Raw genomic sequence first — 15933 nt, forward strand, 5'->3', positions numbered from 1 at the left:
CATGGGAGCCACAGTGAGATTCCTGCAATAGATAAACACCTTACTTTTGGTACTTGAAGGATAAGCATGTGTATCACGGCACATTAAAGACAGATGCATTTACGTTTCATAAGGCTGGAGGATATGACAGGGAACTATAATCAATGAGCACATGAAGAATGGAAATATAAAAAATACATGTAACAATAATTATGCGTACCGTGCCCTTTGTGTTGGGTAATACTCACAAAGACATCCTTGCATTGGTGAGTTGACTGACATGCTGTTTTAAAAAGTGCTTGTCCCTGCTGAAGTCATAGAATTGAGGTACTCTCTGAATGAATTGCAGTCCATTCATTTCTTTTTGAAATCTGCCTCTGACAGGCCTGTTTGAGAATGGCCAACTTAAGGTCATTGGCAAAGTGTCCTGGCAAATAGGAGGCCTCTGAACAAAATGAATGAATGAATGAATGAATGAATAAATAAATAAATAAATAAGTGTTCACCCACTGGCTTTGAACATTATGCTGATGTCAAATATATGTCCATTGATCCTTTTACATACAGACTGACCTCTTTTTCTTACATGGAATGCATTAGGGCACGGGTCCTCAAACTACGGCCCGGGGGGCCGGATCTGGCCCGCCATGCCCATTTATCTGGCCCACCTTGCCCATTTGGACCTGCAGCACACGCGCCCACGTAAGCGCCCGCCACCGCCCACCTCGCCCCATGCACGGGGAGGCAGCGGTTTGCTCGCTTGAAGAAAACAGTCTCCAAGCAAGCAAGCCACTGCCTTGTGCGCCTGCCTCGTGGGGCATGCCTGCCCCACCCACGCCTCGCCTCCCCTCGCTGTGTGGCCTGCCCGTGCCTCGCCTCCCCTCGCCTCGCCATGCGCCCCATCCCCACCTCACGCTCCGCTCCCGCGCCAGCCCGCGTGCACCGCCAGCGCCACCCATCCGCCCCACGCCAGCAGTGGCAGCGTTCAACTGGCCCCCTGGTGGAAAAGCTCAAGCACCCCTGCATCAGGGCATTGCTGGAAACCCAAGGTACAGATCACATTGGAAAATGAGCAGGTACATATATCCTTGACATTGTGAATAGCATTATTTGGCTCTGATGTGATTTGGCCACCAATGCTTTTTCCATTGCATCTCCCGTCAAATCCTAACACACACTTTTTCCTATTTCTGTCAGTTAGAGATGGGTGTGAAGGATAGATAGCATATGCATCTGAAGATGCTATTCAAATATCTACCATGCAGACACACTTTTAGGTGTCTGATGGTTGTTCTGTAGATTACACATTTAAAAAAACCCTCCAACCATTACTAGATGCATTGACTTGATAATCTCTTCCACAAAGATTTAAGACACAGCCCCTGGGGTCAATCAGCTAGTAATGGCAGGCAAGAGATAATTAAAATGCTTGTATCTATGCAATAAGTGCTTTCCCAGACTGCTAGAGAATATTCCATATGTTTATTTGCTTCTATCATTTTCCAAATGCATTTTCCGCACAGTATTTTATTTTGGCCAGCTTAATAAACAAGCTCAAATGGATTTTGATCCTCTTGAGAAGAGGAAACAGTAATGACTCTTTTGTAGCCATGCAAAGCTCAAATGCTATCGCTGCCTTTGCGGAGGAGGGGGCTCTTGCCTGCTCTCCCCGGATTCCTTAAAGTAGGAGAGGGCAGCTTGGTTGGCCTGCAGTTCCCATCATCCCTTACCATTGCCACGCTGACAGGAGTTGTGAATTGAAAGCCAAAATACGTGGAAGGTCATAAAGTTTTCCATCCCAGCTGTAGGTTCTGTTTTTATGCATACATCAGATGATCAAACTGCCATAGTCCAAGGCAAGGATGGGAGAATCCACACTTGTTAAGTCTGTTGACATTCTTTATGCACCACCCTAAAGATCAAATGGCCTTGCTCCCAATTTAAATTACGCTTTGTTTTTATTTCAATCCAAATGAAAAATGCACATTTTGGTCTGCAGTTTTTGGATGTGCATATGCAAATGTGCACTTTCCCCCAAGAGACTGAGGGCATCTCTGCTTAAGGATCATGCCTCACTGAGATTGCACTTTCCATTGTCCTTGTGAGAGAGAAACAAACAACCCCTTTTAAGGCTGTTCCCCCCCCCCCCACCCCCAGGTGTGGTTTGTGCAGCAGATTTGCAGCTTCTCAAGAGGTTTTTGTTCCAGCTTGTTGCAATTTCAAATTTAATACCAGACTTTACTTTGTTCTAAGCAAACCTGCTAAAAAGGTTGCGAACATGGGAGAAGCCCTGGATCAACATCATGAAAATGCCCTGCAAAGTTCTGTGAGTGAAGGATTGTGAGTTTGCAATAAATGCCTTGTGTAGAGAAGGAAAATGCATTCTTTAAATTGTATGCTTAAATTATGCATTTTTCGAATGTGTGCCTAAGGGAAGGGCCTATTTTCTCAGCACTCCTGTTTGTGTTTGATATCAAAAACAGTGCAAATCTGAATTAAAAACATATCAAAATAAAATTCTTATATATACCTAATTTAAGAAGCAAAATTTTATGAGATTGTGCTATTTGTATTTTATACTATATTTTGTTGTATTTTAATTGTTGTAAACTACCTAGACAGTTTTGGCTATTCAGCAGTATAGAAATAAAGCAAACAAATAAATAAGACCTCTGATTACATTATCAGAACAAGAAAAGGAACAGTTTCTGATGCAATTACCAAAGGGGGAATACAAGGCTCCAAATGCACAACTAGCACAATCACAATGTGCATTGCTATCTAGCTGTGGGATTTTACAAAAATCAGTAGTAGCGGCAGCAATAATAAAAGTTGAGCAAGTTATTTTCCTTTTGCCCTCTCCGTTTTGCCTTCTGAGAAATGGGTGTTTTGTCACCATGGCAACCCACTGGTGAATGGGCAAGCCTCACTCTGGCAGCCACTGTGTGAGTCCACTGAGGACATCCCAAGTGCACCCGCCAACCCCCAAAGAGTCTCCATATGCTTCATGCAAAGCATCATGATATATAATTATATGGTAAGAAGCCACTAGACTCCTGGCAATTTGCCAGAGTGGCCCAGGCTTTCTTCCACACAGATAGCCTTGCACAAAGCCTTTCTGCTTCCCCCTGTAGCAAATTAGCTCCTACTGCACCAGGCTTACTGTCTTATTTTATTATTACAGGCAGGACTCAGGGAACCAACATTTAACAATCCACCTGGAGTAACATGAAAGTATCATCTGCCAGAAGTCATTAGCATTTATAAGGATGGCTAAACAGATTCTTTTCTTCGTGTTTCAGAATACTGGGTAGCAACAAAGCGTGACACTCATTAGCCTTGAGTTTTTTCTGAACAGCTTGGATCAATCTCTTAGGTAAAAGGAGAACAGAGTTGAAAGTGAGGATGGGTGAGGTTGGGTGGAATAAGTGATGTCAATCAATACTAGTATAGCTGCTGCACAACTGCGGGTGGAGAGGGATGCTACAAGGTTGCTACTTAGGAAGCAGAAATGAGATCTGTGCATGTACTGCAGGTCCCAGGAGGATAGTTTAGAATATAACTCCAAATTGCTAAGGAGTGGCACAGAAGTTCCTGATGCTTTACCAGAGTGAACTTTCAAAAGTTTCTAGCTTAAGGACCCAATCCCATGGGTTCTGCCCTTGATGCTCCTATGCCCCTGAACTCAGAATACCCTATGCAAGGCAGGAGGAGTGGTAGAGGCAATCTTTACCTCCTCATCCTTATGCTCTAGATCTTTGCTAGGCAGGCTTTCTTGCAAGTCTAGCGAAAATGCGTCAGAGGACGAGGGTAGGAGGCTGGAAAGTCCCAGGAGAGATCATATCCTGGTCTGTCTGGTCTTCTGACCTCCCTGCCCATCTACACCCCACTTTGATCCCTCCTTGAGGTTGTCATCCTGACCCCAGAGAGGCAACTCTCATGGTTCTTCCCATGCTGGCTGCAAGGGGAAGGTGCGAGGCAGAGATCCAATTTCTAGCTCTGGGGTCGTGTCTTTAACCTCTGAGCAGGGAATCCTAAATATCCCATGGCCTCGCAGATGATGCTTCGGATCCCAGAACTGCTCTCTAAATTACTTTTAAACATTGTTGGGCAATTCACAGATAAGAGCAATAGAAGTGTTCCATATTTGGATTCATTGTCCCTCTGAAGCTCTGTAGCCTTTCCGCCCTGTGTGTACATTTCCCCAGGGGTGTCTGAACAGCTACTTTTGGACACAGAATGATGGATGAGAGGGCTCGTTGGCCTAATCTGGCAAGGCAGTGCCTTCCCAAGAATGTAAAGCTCTGTGAGAGCAGAGCCATCTCATTCAGTTCCAACGGTGTGACCAGTACCCTGATTCCTACAGGCCAGTCGGATGCTTATGGGAAGCCCACAGGACATGCGTGCAATGGCAGCAGGCAACTGATGCTCTGCATCAGTGGGTTTTGAGAAGCATGAGACTGGAGTTCCTACAGAGCCATCATTACTAGTAGCCACTTGCTTGAAATTAAGCAGGTAGTGGCTTGACCAATGTCTGGACTAGGGATGACTCTCTTCTCCTTTATCCTAAACTTTCCAAGTCACCATCCATATCCACATAATTTTGGACTAATTTATCCTCACTTTTGTAAGTGGCACATCAAGACTTGAGTTTTTTTGTGGTCAGGAAAAGGCAGCAGCTATGGCAGCAGGCCTCATGCTGGGCTTGGTCAGGTCACCTCAGCCCATCACACACTCCTCTTTCTCTCTGCCTCCCCTCCCTTTTAAAAAGAGGGTTTGGGGCAGAATGGGGCAGGAAGTTTTTTTTAAAAAAATGCTGCTTTTTGGGCCCTTTTCATGCCCTATAATTACCATAACTTATGAGGGAAAGTAGCAGAATGGCCACTGTGAACTTTGGGATGAATCACCCATGCCTTACCATACTAGGCTTACATGCAGTGGCTTCCAGCACTTAAGGACATTCTCCTGAATGAGCCAGGCTTCTATAAGGCAGTGAAGTTGCGCAACCAACACAGAGTGTGTGTTAATGGCAATGTCGAGCACCAATTTTAAGTATTATTTACAGTTGGGGAAGGAAGGCAGAAGCTCAACACCTTAATCAAAGCATTCTTCAGCTGCTAACTCAGCAGGCTAAGCTACCTGACTGTTTCAGAGCAAAGGATGAAGCAAGAGCACCAGGCCATCAGTTATGAGCAGGAAATGTGCCATCTTTCAAAGCACACCGTGTATGTTTTCTAACCCATTGTGAAACCCTGTACTTTTCTTTAAAACTCCAGAACATTTCCCAGTACATGTTGTTGATTTTCAGGACTAACAGGACTTTTGGCAACCATAATCTGGTATGGAAGGGTACACACTGTATCAATTTGTTTTTCTTCTTTTTGCAGCACAGGACATAGACAAAGGAAGAATATTGAATACCAACCTTTAAAAACACGATAGCTTGGCTTACGCTCCAATGGTGTAAAGCAGGGACAGGGCACTCTGCAGCCAAAACATGGTCATAGGCCAGGAACTTCCAGTCCTCACTGTGATTACAAGAATAACTGCCAGCATGCTGGACATCCTGTGGAGACCTAAGATCAAGACTTCATGCAAGCAGCGACTCGCAGGATGACCTGAGGCAAGCGCCTGCCTCAGTTCTCCCTCTGCAAGCAGAAACTGTCCCTGACTTGACTCACAGCATTTTTATGAGGGCAATCAAGATCAGGACTGGAACATGCATTAATCTAATGAAGGACATGTTAAATCACCAGAGTTTCTTGCATTGTGCTATGGACAGACCAGAGAAAAGTTTGTTTGCAATGTGAAATAGAACAGATTTCTGCACCATAACAAGAAAGGTAATCTGTTGTTCTGAAGAGACATCACCCCCATTACATTTGTTCCCAGAGGAACAAGCCCACTGTAAACCCAGCATTAAAGAGGATGCAAAAGAGAAGCTTTCCTAGGTGAAATCCTATTGTGTAAATCATCTGAGTCTTATATTTCCATCTATCTGTGCATCCCATCTTCTCTCAGTTTCCTTATTTGCCTGTCTTTCATGAAGTCACAAGATGTGCCTTGTAGACCATGCAAGTGTCCATCTTGCAACAGTAACAAGCAAAGGTCAAACTATTCAGGTAATCACACATGATGGGTCTTGGTAGAGGAATTTCAGGGAGGAAAATAGGTGGTGGGAAGTTTAATACCCTCTTCCAGAATGCCATAGTCCCAATCCAAACTGTGGCCATGCACACTTATGCAGAAGTTTTAAAAGGCTCTCATGGATAACTCCAGACATCTAGTTTGGCCGTCAGATGTTTCTGGAAAGCTCCCAATGTTGAGCAGAATGGAGATAACTGATGCTAACCCAGTAAATAAACACACATTGGCTTTTACCTGATATGATCAATATCTATCAATAAAAAACTATCCTTTTTGAATTTGTCATTATGTTTAAAATCAGCTAAGACCCATTCCAATTTACAGCATAGAAGAGTTGTATGGAGGTTCTGATCTAGCCCTTGTTGTCCACATGTTGATCAGGTGTTTTGAGGAGAGCCTGTGCACATACGAGCTGCACAATGTTACCTCTAACCTGAGTTTTTGTACTGAATTGTTATCCGAACAAGGCTTATGCTGCTTGCATCCTGTGGCAATTCTGTAAGGCAATTGTCAGTTGCATAAAGAAATGCTTTCTTTTATTTGCCCTGAGTGACTGCCAATTTCATTTGATTCCTCTGCATTCTCGTGTTTTGACTCAGAAAGTTTCTGTTTGTTTCCTCCCATCACATTGTTCATAATGTTATAAACCACTATCATGTCACAAAGATGAAGGTGGCATAAAGATGAACTTCAATCATGCTATATATTTAAAGTGTGTATTTTCTTTTAAAAAAACAGACATAACTGTTACAGTGGCAATGTCAAAGGTGTGCTATCATTTTCATCCTCTTTCAACTTCCTTCAAAGGAGACTGGGAAAAAGGATCCATATGGATACAATATGCTTTCATATATACCAGTGCAGTAAAGATGCTAGCAATTATTCACCGAAGATGGAAGAAATAACAAGGCTTCTAAAAACGAGTTCTGATTTCAGCATTTGGGCAGAAGTGTTTGCAAGGAAAAAGCTAAAAATATTACAAGCCTGCAGGACTTACCATGTGCCTTCTTTCAAGGAATACAGGATGACGTTGAAGAATTTAAGGCTGATACCGATTGCTTATAATTGGATATTAATCTTCAAGGTGTCTAGGTGCTGCTAAAGTAACGAAAGCTTGAGCATGCACTTCATGATTGATGGTTATTAATAATGCTCTCCATATTTTTTGAACAGTATCATTTGGTTATATGAAGGGAGTGGATCTTTAAATCTGTAGCTGAAAGGGACAAATAGGTTCCTTAAAGGTTAAAGAATGCAATCGTTTACTCAAACTCTGGAAGCTTATTACCTTTGGCTATTCAAGAAGCTAATTAAAACCCAGCTGGAACAAAGTCAATAGATTGTATTTCAAAAGAAAACACATCACAATGGAATGTGTAATTTGTGTTGATTAGTGCAGTCCATACAGATTGAGCATTCAAAAGTTTTAGGATGACAGCTTTAGAGAAATATCTACCATTTGGGTACTAAAATAACATTCTGGACATTGCTTGCAGTTCACAACACATGCACAAATCTTTGTACAAATGCACCCCACAGATCCCTCCCCAAAATTATTCAGTTCAGTCTTGATGTGTTGTAAGAAAGGTGTCTGGGTAACTTATTCCAGCCAATTATTAAAAGCATTATTAAAAATAATATCACTAAGTATGTAGGAGGTGAAACTCTGCAGAGAAAGAATCAACATGGTTTCCACAAAGTTAAATCTTGTCTCACCAACCTTTGAGAGCTCTCTGGGAATGACAATAAATGTCCAGGAAAAGGTGAACCAGTAGACACTGTTTACTTGGACTTCCAAAAGATTTCCCTCACCAAAGACTCCTGAGCAAACTTAGCAGTCATGGCATAAGAGGAAAGGTCCAGAAAGAACAGAAAGCAGAGAGTAGGAATAAATGTAAATTCTTCCAATGGAGGGAAGAAGCAGTGGGGTCCTAGAAGGATCTACTTTGGAACCAAAGCTATTCAGTTTATTTTAAAATGATCTGATATTGTGTATAGTTCTGATTGCCACACCTGAAAAGATGTTGCAGAGATGGAAAATATACAGAAAAGGGAAAATTAAATGTTCAAGGGGTTTGGACAACTTCCTTTTGAGGAAAAGTTAGGGCATTGGGAATTACTTGGCTTAGAAAAATATCAAGCAAGGAAGTATACAACATTATGCATGGTGCAGAAGCAGAGAGAGAGAGAAATTTTCCTTCCTCTCTTATAATACTAGAACCTAGGGTGAAGCTGATTGGTGGGAGATTCAAATCAGATAAGGGGAAGTACTTCTTCGTACAGTGCATACCTAGACTATGAAATTCACTTCCACAAGATGTAGCAATGGCCAGCAATTTGGGCAGCTTTGAAAAGGGATTGAGCAAATTTGTGGAGAAGGAAGTAATCAAAAGCTACAGCTCTTGCTGGCTGCAGCAGGAGGGTGCTGCTGCTCCCACGTCTGGTATGTGGGTTTCCCATGAGCAGATGGTTGGCTACTGTATGAACAGAATGCAGGACTAGGTGGACTCTTGGTCTGAGCCAGCAGGGCTCGTCTTGTGTTCCCATTTGCTTATGAGATGAAGGGGAAAGCAAGTGCAGGATTAACAATCCATATGTGCAAAATCCAGATCTTCTAGTATGTACGTGATGGGCTTGTCAAGGCTAAGCTACCTTCTATCTCTAAAATGAATCTCTGAATACTTGTTGGAAAAGAAGGTAAAAGAAAGGTGCCAACCACTGTGAGATCTTGAAAGCACCTGTGCATGAGCCATTACAATGCCCATCTGAATGTGCATTGAAACAGTGGTTTCTAAATCAAATTTAATATGCTTGTGTGTGACTCTTGATCTCATTTGTTTGATTTAGACAGTGGCACATGACATAAATGTCAATGGAATTGTGGGCATTTGGGATAGCCATACAAATTCAAAATCTCTTCAGAGATGCTAGTGGAACATTGGTTTCTATGGCCTACATGCAGCATAGAAGTGGTTGGTCAATGATTTTTTTTTCATTCAAAACAGATATTAATTTACAGCTTGTAACATGAAGGTAGACACTAAGTGTAACTGGTGATTTATTTAAGCATTATTATCTACATGATTAATATGCTCTAAGACAGGGCAGATGACTGACATTTGGGTGCTTATTTCAAACCAGATTGATTTTTTTCCTTTGGTTAATGGTTAACATTTTTGGACATGGTGAGCCTGTCGTCTGATTGGTTCACCCAAAATTCACAGAGTCCATCCTTAGCATGCCAGCAATCCAGACTCAAGACGAACCAGAAAACCTGCTCACTGAACACAAATGAAACCATATGGTTAACATTCAACCCTGTATGAGACCTCCGCTGTTTGTGATTCAAACATCTGGCCACCTGGACATGTCAGTAGGCCATATGGATCCAACAGCTAAGCATGTGCTGTAGCAGTTTTTGCCTTCACCATTCATCCAGATCACGGTTTAGCAAATGAGGCAAAAAACCCGAGTTTTCCCCCCACCCTCCTCACACACATGGATCAGTATGCACTAAAGAATATTCTGAGTGCTCAATGACATTGCTGAACAACTGCTTCTCAACGCACCCATCTCCAGAGTGCACGTATCCTTCAACTCTTGCGCTGCCCCTCTCAAGCGGGTAAGTAAATTGGCCTTTTCTTTCTTTGATAGTGTCAAGTGGGTCAGCAAATGAGCTCAAGGGTTCACAATTTCATAAAATACTTATGAATTATCTTTTGCATTCATTAGATGAAAATCGAGGATCTAAGATTTAAAAAAATCACAACACTACAATCTCTAGGAAGCACTGCATATCCTCTTGCAGTGATAAGCTTCAATGACATGGCCCATTAAAGAGCTGTGCCCTTACTGCTAATACAGAAAGGCCGTCAGCTAGGATGAGACCAGATTAGTCACAGGGGTAGCCCTCCCAATATTTTAGTCTACAACTCCCATCAGCGCTATCCAGCATAGCTAGTGATGAGGGGTCATGGAAGTTGTAAGTCCAATCATCTGGAGGACCACAAGTTGCCTACCCCTTTAGAGGCCGAGAGAGAGAAAATGGCTACTTGTTTAAAAGGCCCCACATTCAAATCTTGGCTTCCCCAGCAAACAAGCCTTGCAGAATTGTGCTAAAAGTTCCAAGACAGGGCTGATCAAGAGACTGATACGGTGTGGTGTAAGAGACAGTTCCTTATATCTTTACTTCCATACTCCACACTTTTGTGTTGACAAATAGCCTCCATTTTGAAGATATATTATCTGGTGTAAGTTCAAGTCTAAAGGCTCCATTTAATATAAGGCAACAATACTTCATATCTGGTGTTCAGAATTTGTACTCCCTATTGCTGACATAACTTCAATATTAGCACACCGTGATTTATAGCCATATTGCTTGAATAAAGATTCAGACAAACCTGTGGGGCTGCTCGATACAAGAAAAACTGGCTTCAACAGATAGAGGCGGTGTACTCAAATGAAAAGAGAGACACCAAAATCCATTCACTGGGAAACTGCAATAATAAGGTATGACATGCTTTAAGAATATGATAACCTACAAAGAAAAAAATCCAACCAACTTTCATCAACCTAATTATAATGAGAAATAAGCCAAGAAATACAATTTAACTGGTCTTAGGTTGGAACAAACCGGAGTCCGACTATGATTGGGCTTGTTCGCATGATCAAACAGTCCACTTGCACACACGGTCAGCCATTTTTAATATTCAAGTGCAAATGAGGAGCCATCTCACCTGAACCCAGGCAGCCGGAGTTCTGTGAGGGTTCGGGTGAGCCTGGGTCCTGGCTCCTCCTCTGTTTATGTGTGTGTTCCTCTGAGCAGACAGCACACGGGTGTACATTGCTGTGTGTTGAGGAAATGGCTCCCACACAGGGTGACATGCACAACGCTGTCTCAAAGTCCAGGAAAACTCAGGAAGCTCCACACTGCCAGCCAGGCAGCGGAAACGACTGGCTGTTTCCTCCCACCCTAAAAGCGGAAGGCTGCAGGTATACCAAAAAGTAAGCCCAAAGCAATCCTGCTGTTAAGAAAAACATCTTGCTGGGTACGCCCAGCGGAAGAGGGAGAGGTTTGGCCTCCCACCCCACTGAGCAAAGCGCTTTTTGGCTGTTGTTCAGGAGATACAGTGAGTCTGTATGAGGACAAGGGAGGCAGCACCAGCCAGCAGCAGTCAAGGGGCTCTCTAACTAAGAAGGTGGTTTATTTGTTTCTGCTTTCCAGTTTAACTGTGAAGAGTTAAACTTGAACAGATGTCCACTGCTGGTGTGCCAGAATGGGGATAAAGGCATTCCCATGGCTCTGCTCTCTTGTAGGGAGGCCCTGCTCTTCGAACAACTCATTCCCTTGCACTGCTGTTTTCCCACCCAAATTGCCACAATGGGGATGAAAATGGATCAGCAGAGGAGAGTTCTGTGACAGATGTGTCCATGGGAATGTATGAATGGTGCAGGTGTGTGAATGCATGCAGGTCTAGGAAATCAGGCAAGGAAAAGAAGAGCAAACTATAGCTTCTCTTTCTCCAGGTTGCAAGGCTACGTGGCAGAAAGAGAGCCTTCTTCTTGTGTGGCACAGAAATGCTGCAATCTGGACCGTTTCTTTCTCCACGCCTCGATAACTTGGTTTCCGTGTGGCCTGCTGAGGAGGGCAGTCCCCTTGCATTGCACAGCACAAGAGGCCAGCACAGGAGCGAAGAGCTCTTCCCCCCTTCTCTCCTGTCCGGAAGGATCACAGAGAATCTCCCTCTCCACACTGCAGAAAAGCCCAGCCAAATAGACATGGGGAAAGAGGCTGCTCTCTTTCTCCATGTTCAGATGAGTTGGTTCCTGTGCTGTGCACTGAAGCCAGAAGCCCCATTCCCACCATGCTGCACATGTCAAATGTGTACATTTCTGTGTACATGTGTGCACAGGAAAGATAATAGGGGTGGGCATGTCTGCGTGCATTTCTTGGGACGTGGGCTTTCAATTTGTGGGTTGGGTTAGGGTGGCATCCTTGAATATTCTTGAAAACTAGTTTATGGGTTGGCAATTTTGCACATTAAAAAAACATTATGAGATAAGTGCTGTGTGTGCATGCATGCACACACACATATGCATGCACACACACATAATTTTCATGCTGTGGAATTTGCATATATTTTAAAATCAATTTCTATGCTGTGAGGACAGTTCATTTTACTCAAAGTGCAATAATCTATATTGCTCTACTAATGCCTTGATTAGACCAACCAAAAGTTCAGAAAGCACATGCAAGCTTTTGAGATCTCTGCATCTTTTTATCAGAGAAGACATTAAAATGCAGGTTTAGGGAATGGGTGGGGAGAGGGAGCTGACTAGATTACAAAGTCATGTCATCTGCAAATTCAGGCTGGTCCAAAGGTACAATGTGGGAGGAGTTGCATCTCCTTCAACAACTTTGCTTTTATTATTTAGAATAAAATCCAAAGTTACCTCTGCTTGAATTGTTAATCTAAGAGTGTTCTAATTTCTCTTTGTGTTTCACCCAAAGGAGCCTGTATGTTTCACCCAGAACAGAAAACACTTCTGAGAATAGTTCTAATGATGGAGGATATAACATTTTCCCCTCCTTCTTCCCAGCACATCTGAGGCAGTTCCAGGTCAAACAAATTCATATAACCATGACCATTACTTGAGCTCCTAATCTAATGTGAATCCATGTAGACTGGTTCTTCCACATTCCGCCTTGAAACTAGTCTGAACTGACAGAAAATTTGCCTTCTCCATTTCATCAGTCTTTTCCCTCCCCATTTTCTTAACCACCATCACCCAGGCCAGTCTACCTTTTACAACATTTTGCCCAAAGAAGAGATCTGAAGATTTTGAATGCTTGTACAATTTTCCAGGTGTTTTTATAAGCCCAATAAAGGTATTACAACAATACAGATGTTGGAATTGTACTTATAGTCAACACAACTATCTTTGTTTTGGCTTTGATTTTTTTCAAAGCCATTGCTGATCTCTTTAAGAAGTATGTACCCATGTCCAAATTTCATGTATTTACAAAGCATGTTCCTTAATGACCAAATTTCATGTTTTTTCACAGCTGCTATTCCACTGTTTTTCATTTCTGTTCTAATTTAGAGAATACCCATGGTGTACAGATGGCCAGCTTTTATTCTTTTAAAAGCTCATCTGCCTTTGTTTCTGCATTGCACATGTCCTTAAGAAACGTGAGCTACATGGAAAGCCAACTTTTATGCTCCTCTGCCTTTGTCTCCCACACAAGACTGATCCCAGCTGTCGCTCCCACCAGTGACCTGTCTTCCGCCCTCCCAGCCACCAGCTGCCCCTGGATAGTCGCTCCCACCATATTCAAAGATATTTCCAGAGGAAGGAAAGAAAACAATTTCGTCTTTCCTGCTTTCCAGAATCCCATGATATAGCTCCAAAATGCCCAGATTTGGGCATATAACACAGTTAGTAGGATGGTCACATAAGGATCTCTAAAACAGGAAATTCACCACCAAATAAGGGGTCAAAAGAAGAGCCAGCATAATGTAGTGCTTAAAGTGTTGGTGAAGGACTCTGGAGTTCCAGGTTCTAGTCCCTACTCAGACATGAAGTTCACTGAATGAATTTCAACCATTCACTGATTCTCAGGCTAACCTATCTCACAAGATTTCTATGGGACAAAATGGTGAAGAGGAGGACCATGTAAGCTACCCTATGTTCCTTGCAAGAGGGAAAAAGGCGGGATAGAAATGTAATAATTATTTTTATAAAGAGGACACATTTGCATACAATCTGCATATGCTAATTAATATGTAGCAATGCCAAATTAAAAATAATTGCTAATAAGTTTTCACACACACACCCTTTGACTTTTCCACACCTTATTGCATTATAACCTGGAAGTGAGATGGATTTAATTAACATTGTTAACACTTGATGTAGATCTGCAAGACTGTAATTTTTTAAAAAACCTTGGCACAAAAGCTAAATAAACACATCAAACTGGCTCTTGTGGAGTGTGTAAATATTTGCACCTTTGCTGTGGCCTGCCTCCAGAGCACTGTAAGTGCTTGATCCGAGTCCACTTGAGTGCAACTCGAATGCCACATGATCTCAGATTAGCCGCACCTATTTCTGGAGGACCCCAGAATTTCCTGGAGAATGTACCTAAACCAACAATTCCATGAAGACTATGATAAAAAATATATATTGTACCTTCATGGTGTTGAGCATCTTTTCTACTTCAAGTGGTATCAAAATGCCAAGTCAATCTATTTCAGTTCCAGGTAGTAGCTCAGCAAAAAGTGGAAAAGTCATAGGTATGGTGAACAGTTCAGCGAGGCACTGGATCTAGAAATAAGCTGCCTCTCACCATAGTATGGAAAACCCTTTTTATTTTCCCACTAGTTTAATGTTTGATTGATTTTAACTGGGGCCTTAGCATATTAGTGGTTGGATGATGTGGGTTTTGTTTTATTCTACTTATTTATTGTAAGCTGTCCCGAGATGTTCTGTAGGGAACGGAATAGAAAAGCGTTTAATTAATTAATTAATTAATTAATAAGGCTCTGATCAGTGCGCTCCCTCGGCCTGCACCAGGTAAACAACTCTTGCTTTCCCCTTTCTCATGATTTAACTCAGATTTGGGGTGGGCAGCCTTTGAATTAGTGGACACCTCCAACAGAGAACTATTCTCTGACAGTCCTGCAGACAATTTTCCTTTAGTAAAGTAGATCAAATGGCTATCCTAACTGCGGGGAAAGTTCTCAGGGAAGGAGGAAAGCAAGTGACCCTTTTCCTTTCCTGATTCCTAAAGCTCTTCCCCCACCTAAGCCTAAGAAGTACTACAAGGTGCTTCTGGTCTGCGGATCCTGGAATAGGAGCAGATGCAAATTTACCATTGCAGGGCATTTTTGTCTTTCGTGGGGTTCACATTGATCTCTCATTCAACAGCAGACTAACTGGAATCATTCCTTCTATACCTACTTAGTTTTATCCATGAGGTACCATCAGCATTTTTTTACATGCTAGATGGGGTCCAAGGGCATTTGCTGCAGCCACCTTCCTATGTAGGTGCACTTCTGACCAGCACCTGAGGGGTCTTCACATGGGAACCTAAAGTCTCGCATGGCCAAAACTTGGGGTAGAAATATAATCATTAAATTCACAGATCTGTCCCAGAAGGATTCTAAAAGGCTATCCATGGTTACTCTGTCATTTCTTTACACTGCCTGAGTCACCAAGTTCAAGAGTGTGAGGTTAAAGCCCTTTTCCCCATCATGTCATAAATAGGTTTCCTATATTTCATAAGGTCTAATTCCAAGAAAAGGGTGTCCAGGGAATAGAAAAAGTTTGCCAAACTATTTCCGACAGCATAAGATCAGCTGCACACATACAAGGTCACTGCACGCCACCATCCACACTCTTCTGAGAAAACACATTTGGACAAAAGTTGGCTTTCCTAGTGTAACTGGAGCTCAAAAGGATGTGTGATCACCAGTGAAAACTGAAAACAAAACAAAGGTTATGAACTCTTTGGCCCATTCTCCAACTTAGGAACTCTTGGCGCTAAAGTTGCTTATGACTCACCTGCGCTTTGCTTTGGCTTATTTCATTTTCCAAAGAAGAACCAGGTATGGGTACATTTGCAAACAGGGAGATTTTGGGGCAGCTCCTTGTGTCTGTTTTCCAATCAGAGGCTGGTTCCTTGGCTTCTTCTGCTTTGTCATATGAAAGCCCTTCTCTTATGCTTCTGACTGGGAGCATGGGCTTTGATACTTAATGCATTTCAGGGCTTTCATCTTGCATATCAGTGATAAAGTGCTTTATAGT

This window comes from Varanus komodoensis, unplaced genomic scaffold (assembly GCF_004798865.1).
Source record: "Varanus komodoensis strain SLA01 unplaced genomic scaffold, ASM479886v1 scaffold3, whole genome shotgun sequence".
Classification (NCBI taxonomy): domain Eukaryota; kingdom Metazoa; phylum Chordata; class Lepidosauria; order Squamata; family Varanidae; genus Varanus; species Varanus komodoensis.